Raw genomic sequence first — 10,076 nt, forward strand, 5'->3', positions numbered from 1 at the left:
TCTTTAGGGGAGGCTAACCCGTCTAGGACTGGATGACAAATTCCCTGCCTGGACTTTTGGGGTACCTATCAGGAGTACTCTGTTTTCTCTGGATTCAGCCTGAGTCGTTTTCCCTCACCAGCCCATTACGACCAGGCAGGCATCCAAGAGGAGAGATGCCATCCTATTCACTGTGTCAGTCGGAGACATGGAGAGGTAGATCGGGGTGTCATCAGGTACGATAAACCGAGCCCCATGTCTCCAGATGATCTCTCCCAGCGGCTTCATGTAGATGTTAAACAGCATAGGGGATAAATGGCGCCTGGGACGCCCGATGTTAGCTCCCTTTTACGGGAGCAGCAATCCCCTAGCCTCACCATCTGGGACCTTCCCGAGAGATAGGATCGGAACCACGGAGCGCAGTGCCTCTGATGCCCAATTCCCCCAGCGTCCAGAAGAATACCATGGTCATGGTATCGAAAGCCGCTGAGATGTCCAGAGCACCAACAAGGTAACATCTCCCCTGTTGATGCCCAGACGAAGATCATCAACTAAGGAAGCGACCATAGCAGTCTCAACTCCATATCCCTGCCCTGAAGCCAGTTGAAATGGGTCTAGATAATCGGTTTCCTCTAAGAACAGCTTGGAGTTGGGAGGCAACTGCCCTCTCGTCACTTGCCCAGAATGGTAAAAGAGAAACTGGTCTATAATTGGTTCTCAGTAGGGGATAAGGGAGGGTTTTTTCAAGATCGGTCTACTCTCCCCCCGACCACCATCTTGAGGGAGAGAAGCAGGCAAGGAACAACAGTCCTCTGCCTGCCAAGAAGAAGAGCCTCCCCCGACCACCACTTGAGGGGAGAGAAGCAGGCAAGGACAACAGGCCTCGCCTGCCAAGAAGAAGAGCCCTCCCCGACCACCATCTTGAGGGGAGAAGAAGGCAAGAACAACAGGCTCTGCCTGCCAAGAGAGAAGAGCCCTCCCCCGACCACCATCTTGAGGGAGAGAAGCAGGCAAGGAACACAGGCCTCTGCCTGCCAAGAAAGAGGCCCTCCCCGACCACCATCTTGAGGGGAGAGAAGCAGGCAAGAAACAACAGGCCTCCTGCCAAGAAGAAGAGCCCTCCCCCGACCCCATCTTGAGGGGAGAGAAGCAGGCAAGAACAACAGGCCTCTCGCCTGCCAAGAAGAAGAGCCCTCCCCGACCTCCATCTGAGGGGAGAGAAGCAGGCAAAAAACAACAGGCCCTGCTGCCAAGAGAGAGCCCTCCCCCCCCGACCTCACTTGAGGGGAGAGAAGCAGGCAAGGAACAACAGGCCTCTGCCTGCCAAGAAGAAGAAGCCCCCCCCGACCTCCATCTTGAGGGGAGAGAAGCAGGCAAGAAACAACAGGCCCGCTGCCTGCCAAGAAGAAGAGCCCTCCCCCGACCTCCATCTTGAGGGGAGAGAAGCAGGCCAAGGACAACGGCCTCTGCCTGCCAGAAGAAGAGCCCTCCCCCGAACTCCATCTTGAGGGAGGAAGCAGGCAAGGAACAACAGGCCTCTGCCTGCCAGAAGAGAGGCCCTCCCCCGACTCCATCTTGAGGGGAGAGAAGCAGCAAGGAACACAAGGCCTCTGCCTGCCAAGAAGAGAGCCCTCCCCCGACATCCATCTTGAGGGGAGAGAAGCAGGCAGGAACAACAGGCCCTGCCTGCCAAGAAGAAGAGCCTCCCCCACCTCCATCTTGAGGGAGAGAAGCAGGCAAGGAACAACGGCCTCTGCCTGCCAAGAAGAAGAGCCCTCCCCCGACCACCACTTGGGGAGAGAAGCAGGCAAGGAACAACAGGCCCTGCCTGCCAAGAGAAAGCCCTCCCCCGACCCCAACTTGAGGGGAGAGAAGCAGGCAAGAAACAACAGGCCTCTTGCCTGCCAAGAGAAGAAGCCTCCCCCGACCCCATCTTGAGGGGAGAGAAGCAGGCAAGGAACAACAGGCCTCTGCCTGCCAAGAAGAAGAAGCCCTCCCCCGACCTACCATCTTGAGGGGAGAGAAGCAGGCAAGAACAACAGGCCCTCTGCCTGCCAAGAAGAAGAGCCCTCCCCCGACCTACCATCTTGAGGGAGAGAAGAGCAGGCAAGGAAACAACAGGCCTCTGCCTGCCAAGAAGAAGAAGCCCTCCCCCGACCTCCATCTGAGGGAGAGAAGCAGAGCAAGAAACAACAGGCCTCTGCGCCAAGAAGAAAGCCTCCCCCGCCCCATCTTGAGGGGAGAAAGAGGCAGGAACAACAGGCCTCTGCCTGCCAGAAGAAGAGCCCTCCCCGACCCCATCTTGAGGGAGAGAAGCAGGCAAGGAACACAGGCCTCTGCCTGCCAAGAAGAAGAGCCCTCCCCCGACCACATCTTGAGGGGAGAGAGCAGGCAAGGAACAACAGGCCTCTGCCTGCCAAGAGAAGAGCCCTCCCCCGACCACCATCTTGAGGGGAAGAAGCAGGCAAGAACAACAGGCCTCTGCCTGCCAAGAGAAGAGCTCCCCCGACCTCCATCTTAGGGGAGAGAGCAGGCAAGGAACAACAGGCCTCTCCTGCAAGAAGAGAGCCCTCCCCCGACTACCATCTAGAGGAGAAGCAGAGGTTTTTTTTTGTTTTGTTTTGTTTTTACTTGCTTGTTGTAATGTAATGTAGCGGTAACCGCTTTGATCATAGGAAGCGGTATACAATAAACTATTATTATTATTATTATTTTATTGATTTTATTATATAGTATTATTTGCCTGTTTCAAGGCCATTGGAATATACACTCCCGAAGAGATGCATTAATAATAAGATGTAACGGTGTTTTCATTGCATCCCTCCCTGAACAATCAACCAAGAGGTCAAGGGTCGAGAGCGCGACATCGTTCCTTCTACACTTCCGAAGGAGCTTGTCCACACATCGGTACTTACAGACTCAAACTGATCCGAATAATTTTTGTTTCCCAGAGTCACTGTACCTCTCTTATGATTCGGTCAAAAGCCAGCATCAAGATCAGCCCTTATCTGAGAGATTTTATCGGCGAGAAAAGCGTTGAAAGCGTCGCAGCAGGCTGTAGCTGGTTCTAATAAGGGGTCAGGGTGTTCGGTACTTGAGATTAATTCCCTGACCTGACCCATGCACCAGATATGCATAGGCAAAGCTAAATATAGTTAATGAAGTATCACATCTTCATGGGCTGTTCATTGTTTTTGCTTGTTTAATTTTCAAGCAGGATGTAAAAATATTCTTTCGCTTGCTTAATTTCATAGAGGAATTAGTAAATGACATTTGACTAGTGAATGGAGATCATACATTGAAAAATAGGGAAGTCCCCCTTAAATGTCAACACACACACACACAAACCCTTGTGTACAACAAGCAAAAGGTAGCCGAAGCCAAATGACTACATTAAGCCTGGTGTAGAGAAGCTTGGGAAGGGTAGGTCTATTAGCAGCCATGAGTGGAAGTGTAAAAGCACTGTCATGTTATTAGGAGAACAATAGAAAAGAGCAATGCCTTCATCCATCCTTGTGGCTTTTGAAACACTATTATTCATTTGTGAAACAGGATACTGGATTACATGCATCCTCTCACCTGACATACAAAGTGGGAACACAGAACATTTCTTAGGTTTCTTCTCTCTCTTAGCTCTGGAAATACTTGTGCTTTCATTGGCCTTTTTTACAGAAGATAGCAATACTCACTACGTTTCTCTTGATCCTATTTTTCCCATCCCCGCTCCTATCTCTATAGCCCTTCTCTTCTGCCCTGCTCCTCTATATCTTTTAATCTCGCTCTACGATCTTTGGGTTCCTCCCTTCTGACTTCAAACTGCTCTCGTTTCCTCCAATTTCTGAAGAAACCCTCTCTCGACCCCTCTTTGTCTGCTCGCCAATTTCTCTTCTTCTTTTCTTTCGAAGGTCCTAAAACGGGTGTTTATTCTCCGCGGTATTAAGTGTCTTGAAGCCAACTCCACTAGACCCCTTCCAAGCTGGCTTCCCGCCCAGCCATCTACAGAGCCAGCCCCACCAAGATCTCAAATGATCGCTTGCGGGCCAAGGCAAAACGGCCTCTACTCTGATCTCATTCTTCTCGTTTGTCCGCACATTTGACACTGGGTGATCACTGTCGCTCCTGGTCGATTTACTTTCTGACCTTGGTTCGCCGACGCGCTCTCGAATGGTTAAAATCTACTTGTCAGATAGATCTTTTGCAGTGGGTCACGGGTGGTAGATTCATCCATCTGTTTCCGCTAGCTTTGGACGTTCCGACAGGAGCGGTCTGATGGGTCCCCCTCTGTGTCGTCTCTATAACCCAATGTCTCTAGAGTAAACCTCATCGTTCTTTTGGGGTTCTCCTATCTTGGTATGGCCGACGACACGGCGCTGTACGCTTCCACACCCTGACCTTTTGCGACGGGGCTTGAACGCCAGTTTTCTTCTTTGTCTGACTGCCATCTCGCAGGTGGATGCGGCTTCGGCGCTTGAAGCTCACAGGTCTAAGAAAGCTCTCGGCTTTCCAACGAAACCCAAACACACCCTTCATGAGGCCTCTCTGTGTCTGTCGGTCCGACGCGCTTCTATTCGACACCGGTTCAGTCAACCCGCAGTCCTTGGCTTCATTTTTGACTTTTCTCTGTCCTTTCTTTCCCCAATCACCACCCGCAAAGGACCTTAGAATGTCTTTTCCACGAACGAGTCGCCAAAGATCCTCCTTCTCCTCAAGCTCCTACTCTCATACTGGCCAAGAACTCTATCCATGCCCTAGTGGTTTGCGAGACTAGATTATGTAACCTCCTTTCTACAGGCTGCCTCCTCTTTCAACAGGACCACCCTCACCTTTAATTCTGTCCAGTATTCGCTGCAACGTATTGTCACATCCGCATTAACGTACCGGGGTGACATGTTTCTCCGCTTTTATCCTATCCTCCAAGTCATTTGGCTCCCCGCCCCTTTCGCATCCGGTACAGCGGGGTTACTGACTGTTAAAGCCCCCATGGGGGGGGGCCCCCACGTACGTATCTGACCTTGCTTTCTCCTTACAGTCCACTCGCACCCGCCGCTCTGGAGTCCAGGTCTCCTGGCCACAATGTAACTACCACGCCCCCCTCCCAGAGTCGTCCCTTCTCGCTGCGGCCCGTATCGGAACCTTCTGTCCCCCACAGGCCCACCCCATCAGCACTATCAGCTCCAGTTCACAAACGGGAAGACTATAGGTGTTTAGAGAAGCATCCCGAGGTGAGCCCCTCCTGACCCAGGAAGCCTCCTTCTAACCATCGCTCGAAAAGCAAGCCCTTGTCCTCCAGTCCATCGGCATTGGTCCAGGCCGGAGGTGGAAAAATCTGCTGGCCTGAGCCTATTCCACACCCACCCTCCCTTCTCCTTTTTGTGTCGTGTCTGGTGATTAAGCCTGATGGGCCAGGAACCTCTGGACTAAAAATGATGTACAAAACAAAGCGCGGTGTGTAAAGCTACAGCGGCTTTAATAATAAAGGTTAATAATAATACTAATACAGGAAACCTCGGGTAAGATGAAAATGAATGTGTTATATTGTTAGCTGCCCTTGAGTTGGACTTTGACTCATGGTGACTTGGTAGATGAGACATCTCCAGACGAGGTGCTAGATCTTGTATCCTCCACTGCTCTGCTTAGACCTTGTAAGACTCAGTCCTGTATTCTGCAAGGAGTCTAGTTGTCTGTTGTATGGGCTTCATCTCTTTCTACTGTCTGCCTTTCCTAGCATTATTGTCCTTTTCTAATGAGTCATGCCTTCTCATGATATGGCCAAAGTAGACAACAGCCTCATTTATAAAATGGGTTAAGATAAATCAAGCCAAGTTCTTAATTTAACACACCATCCAAAAAATGGATAGAAATAATAAATACTTTATGGGGAGAGTATGCCTCTTCATTCTACATCAATGGTTATGGCTTTCCAGTGAGTTAAAACTACTCCCATCGAGCCTCTCACCACTGGCCAGGTTTGCTAGGCCTGATGGGAACGGTTGTTAACAAATCTGAGGATCACAGGTTCTTCAGCTGTGTGCTACATTGTGCTTCTCTGCCTCAGCAAACTTGTGGTAGGTGCCTTCAACGCCACTGTTGACGTATGGTGATCCCATGAAATTTTATAGGGCTTACTTAGGCAAGGAAGACCGAACTTTCCTCTGAAATATAGCCTAGATAACTGGCATTCCGTGGTAGTCGTTGTCCAGGTACTAACCAAACTGGCCCTCTTCAGCTTTCAAGGTCAGACGGGGCTATGGTTTCTGTGGAATATTTAGGCCGCCTACTTTCGCATATGCGTATCTTTCAGGGTTCTTCTTTTCCTAACCTGCTGCGACTTGCCATTCTTCCCCACCCTCTTTGCCAGTTATCCCATCTGGATTCACATCACTCTCTTCAGCTTCTCTGAAAGAAGGATGTTTGTCATCAGTCTATTTTGTTTCCACTAAATATGTGACCAAGTTGCATTATCCAAGTTATAATCAACTAAAAGAAGAAGACGAGGCAACACTTGTGCTGAATTCAGAACAGAAAACATCTTCGTTTTAGGAAGTGAACATCTGCCACTCTCATTTTTGTTTTGTTTCTCCAAAAACACATTGGCATTCTCTCTCTCCTACTCTCATACGAGGTTGGAACAAATGTGTATTTTTCCCCATAAAATGTAATTGCATTCTACACATTTTTCTAATGGATGGAATTTTGTATGGGTTTTTCACTGAATAAAAACATCGTTATGTTTCCTTTTTCCAGAGATATACATTTTAACTATTCATATTTTTAAAATATATGTATGGTTTTGCATCCTCTTTTCAACATTTGGGACTGTATGAAAACACTGTATGTGACCCATCTTAGTCACAGGAAACACAACACTGTTATTCAGTCGGGTGAAAAGATGAATCCAAAATTTCCAACCATTTCCCTCCATCTTTACTCTGTTGTTTATTAAAGAAGTTGCAAGGTACTATCTGGTCTCTGTGTCTGTCTTTTCTGTCTGTCACATACAGAGAGACAGGCAAAACTGAACATACAGAGTGTGTGTTTTTTAATGCAAGTTTACCATTGACATTGCTTTGAACACGGTTCACATGTTCCCATACTTAGGAGTGGAACCAAAAACTGTAGCCCATAGTACAAGAGAAGAACACACAGAGACATGTAGAGTTGGGCTAATCCTGACATTTCCGTATATACAAGCAAACTAACCAACTAACCAATATAGCCCCTATGAAGAGATTACTACATAAAGAAGGGAGGATGTGGGAACTGACAGCCTGCATTGGAAGGAACAAAAATGGCTTGAACAGAGGAGCAAGGAAGCGAACACACGTAAAATTGGTTGATCACTTGCCCAATGATGCTCCAGAAGATATTAATGTGGCCTTCAGAGAAAAGAACAGAGGAACTTCCTATATAGAGAAAAATAACTGAATGTGCCTGAGACAAATATGCTCCTTTCAACCCCCAAATTCCCACATCCCAAAAAACTGAAGAGGAGAGAAGACAAAATTATGGGAGAAATGGTTTGGATATAGGGGACTACCACTTTGCAACCATTTCTTGCAGGTGCCATGTATCATATACAGAAAGAGAATGAAAGACAATACAAGAAATTTCAAGAGAAATAGGTGTACAGACTGGGTTTGTGAAACCCTTTCCAAACAGTCCTCCATAGTCTCACCATTTGCGGCCAGAGAACGAAATGTGAGAAAAACATTGCTTTGAGAGTGGTTAGTAGTGGTGTTGGAAGTACCATCCTTACTGAAAACCATAAACTTCACTCACTGACTCCTCCTTAACCAATCGATGGCTCACTAAAAACAGTCACTAAAAGCGCTCACTACAATTAGGGATGGTGCATTGTCCGCTCTTATGTAGCACTGGCACATACATACAACACAACAAAACAAAACAAACAAGCTTCATTTTATACCGCCAGCAGTGTCTAGCGGTTTACAACTGAAGCTTAATTTGCCCCCAACCATCTGGGTGCTCATTTAGTGACCTCGGAAGGATGCAAGCCTGAGTCGAGCTTGCCCTTTGCTGGTCTTGAACTCGCAACCTTGTTTGTGGTTTTGCAGTACAGGCATTGAACTGCCCCACGGGCTCCTCACAAAAGTGCCTCCTTGTCACACTCATTAAAGGTGACCAGACCAGATGGACCAAAGCTTTGGGATGAGCCTTCCCAGAATCCCCCAACCAGCATGGCTAGTGGTCTTCCTGCTGGAGGATTCCTGTTGATTCTTTAAAATATAACTTTTGTGAGCTCTCAAAGGGAAACACCTTCACCACAGCAGCAGCAGGCTAGCAGCAGGCTATGCATTCGACACACACAGGCTAGCATCTTCCAGTGCGGCAAATGACCAATGTTATCACTTCCATTGCTAGCTGCACCATCCAGCTTCCACTGTTTCAAGCAACTTTCCCAATTTGCCTAACTGGAAAACATCATCCATCACATCATTCATTATTTATTATCATTATTATTATTATTAGTAGTAGGCTTTATTTATATAGCACTGTAGATTTGCACAGCGCTGTACATACAAACAATAAAATAGATACGAGTAAACCTGCCCATGGCGTACAATCTAAGAAATAATAGCATAAAACATATAAATAAGACATAAAAATACAGGAGAGGGTTCAATAAAACAGGCAACAAATTAAAAACGTCACATAGCAAATACTAGTCACGCAATGCCTGGGAATGCTTCATTGAACAAGATGTCTTCAACTCAGTTTTGAAACTGGTTAAAGAAGTGATAAGCTCTGTTCGTGGAGGAAGTAGGTTCCAGGAGTGAGGGGCAGCAAGTGAAAAGGTACAAATCCGGGACAGGGCAGAGAAAATCCTGGGTCCATCGAAGTCAACCACAGGAACAACTGTTTATTGTTAAAAGGCGGGATAAAAACACTCTTAAAAAACTGGCAGACTGACAAGCACAACCATTATGTACAAAAACATTGGACAAGTATGCCTAGACAGGGGTGAGTAACAGTGAAGAGAAGGGTGGCTGTAGGATGAGGGAGCTCAGTGAACTCATCCATTTTGCTTCTTAACCCACCCACCCCAAATTACCAGGGCAGACCCACAGTTGGGTAAGAGAGATCTGCCACCATTTCTATTGTTTCTGTGATGGATAGCATAGACAGAAGGCCTGTCCCACTATGGAATCAACCAGCTACATAGTCCTTGGAATGCTGAGGGTGGAGAGGAAGAAGAGAAGATTTAACACTATAATTCACAACTGGGTTAGTCTGCAATATCAATATGCAAAGGGATCTTTGAGCACCTTTGAGACTGAGTTGAAAGACGTAGCATGAGCTTTCAAAGACTTGGTTGCATCTGAGGAAGTGGCTCAAGGCTGCTGCCATACTGGAGAAATAAAGCAGTTTAACATCATTTTAACTTCCCTGACTCAGTTCTATGGAATTATGGTCTTAGTCATGCACTAACAACACACCTTAAACATAAACCTGTAACATTTGAAACCACATATGGGAACCTAAGAACAAAACCAAGAAAGGGTTTTTAGGTGATGGGTGACAGGAGCCCAGGATGAAATTCTATGTGAGGAACTTGGAAGGGTCAGGTTACCTTTTCCTAGCTAATGCCCTCATAAATACAACCCATCTTTTTGAATAGTTGTGGGGACAAAAGTGTGCCAACAAGCAAAGGAATGAAGAGCAACCAACTGTCATGTAGGTAAGGAGATCTAAAAGCCATCTTTGCCAAAATACCAAACTTAGATTATTGAAAGATAAGCAGGAATAATTTTTTTCTGGAGAATCACCCACTTTTCAGAGGAGGAGGGCAATCCCTATGTTCCACTAACCATGTCCCAGGATTAGTTGCCTCCCTAAAGTGAAATTATTTAGTAGGTGAAGATACAAGCATATTTTTTTCTTTGTCACTTTCTTCCTAAAATGGAAGTAAATGATTTGTGTGGTGCTTGTACTCTGTATGTAATAATAAGCAGATTAGTGATTTGATCATTTGTAATACGCTTGATTAGTGTCTTTCAAATGGCAAGGAGGGGGGGAACCTTGCATATTTCCAAAACTGTATTAAATTGGCTGAAATGAGTAACGCTTGTGTGATA

This window comes from Sceloporus undulatus, chromosome 3 (assembly GCF_019175285.1).
Source record: "Sceloporus undulatus isolate JIND9_A2432 ecotype Alabama chromosome 3, SceUnd_v1.1, whole genome shotgun sequence".
NCBI lineage: Eukaryota > Metazoa > Chordata > Lepidosauria > Squamata > Phrynosomatidae > Sceloporus > Sceloporus undulatus.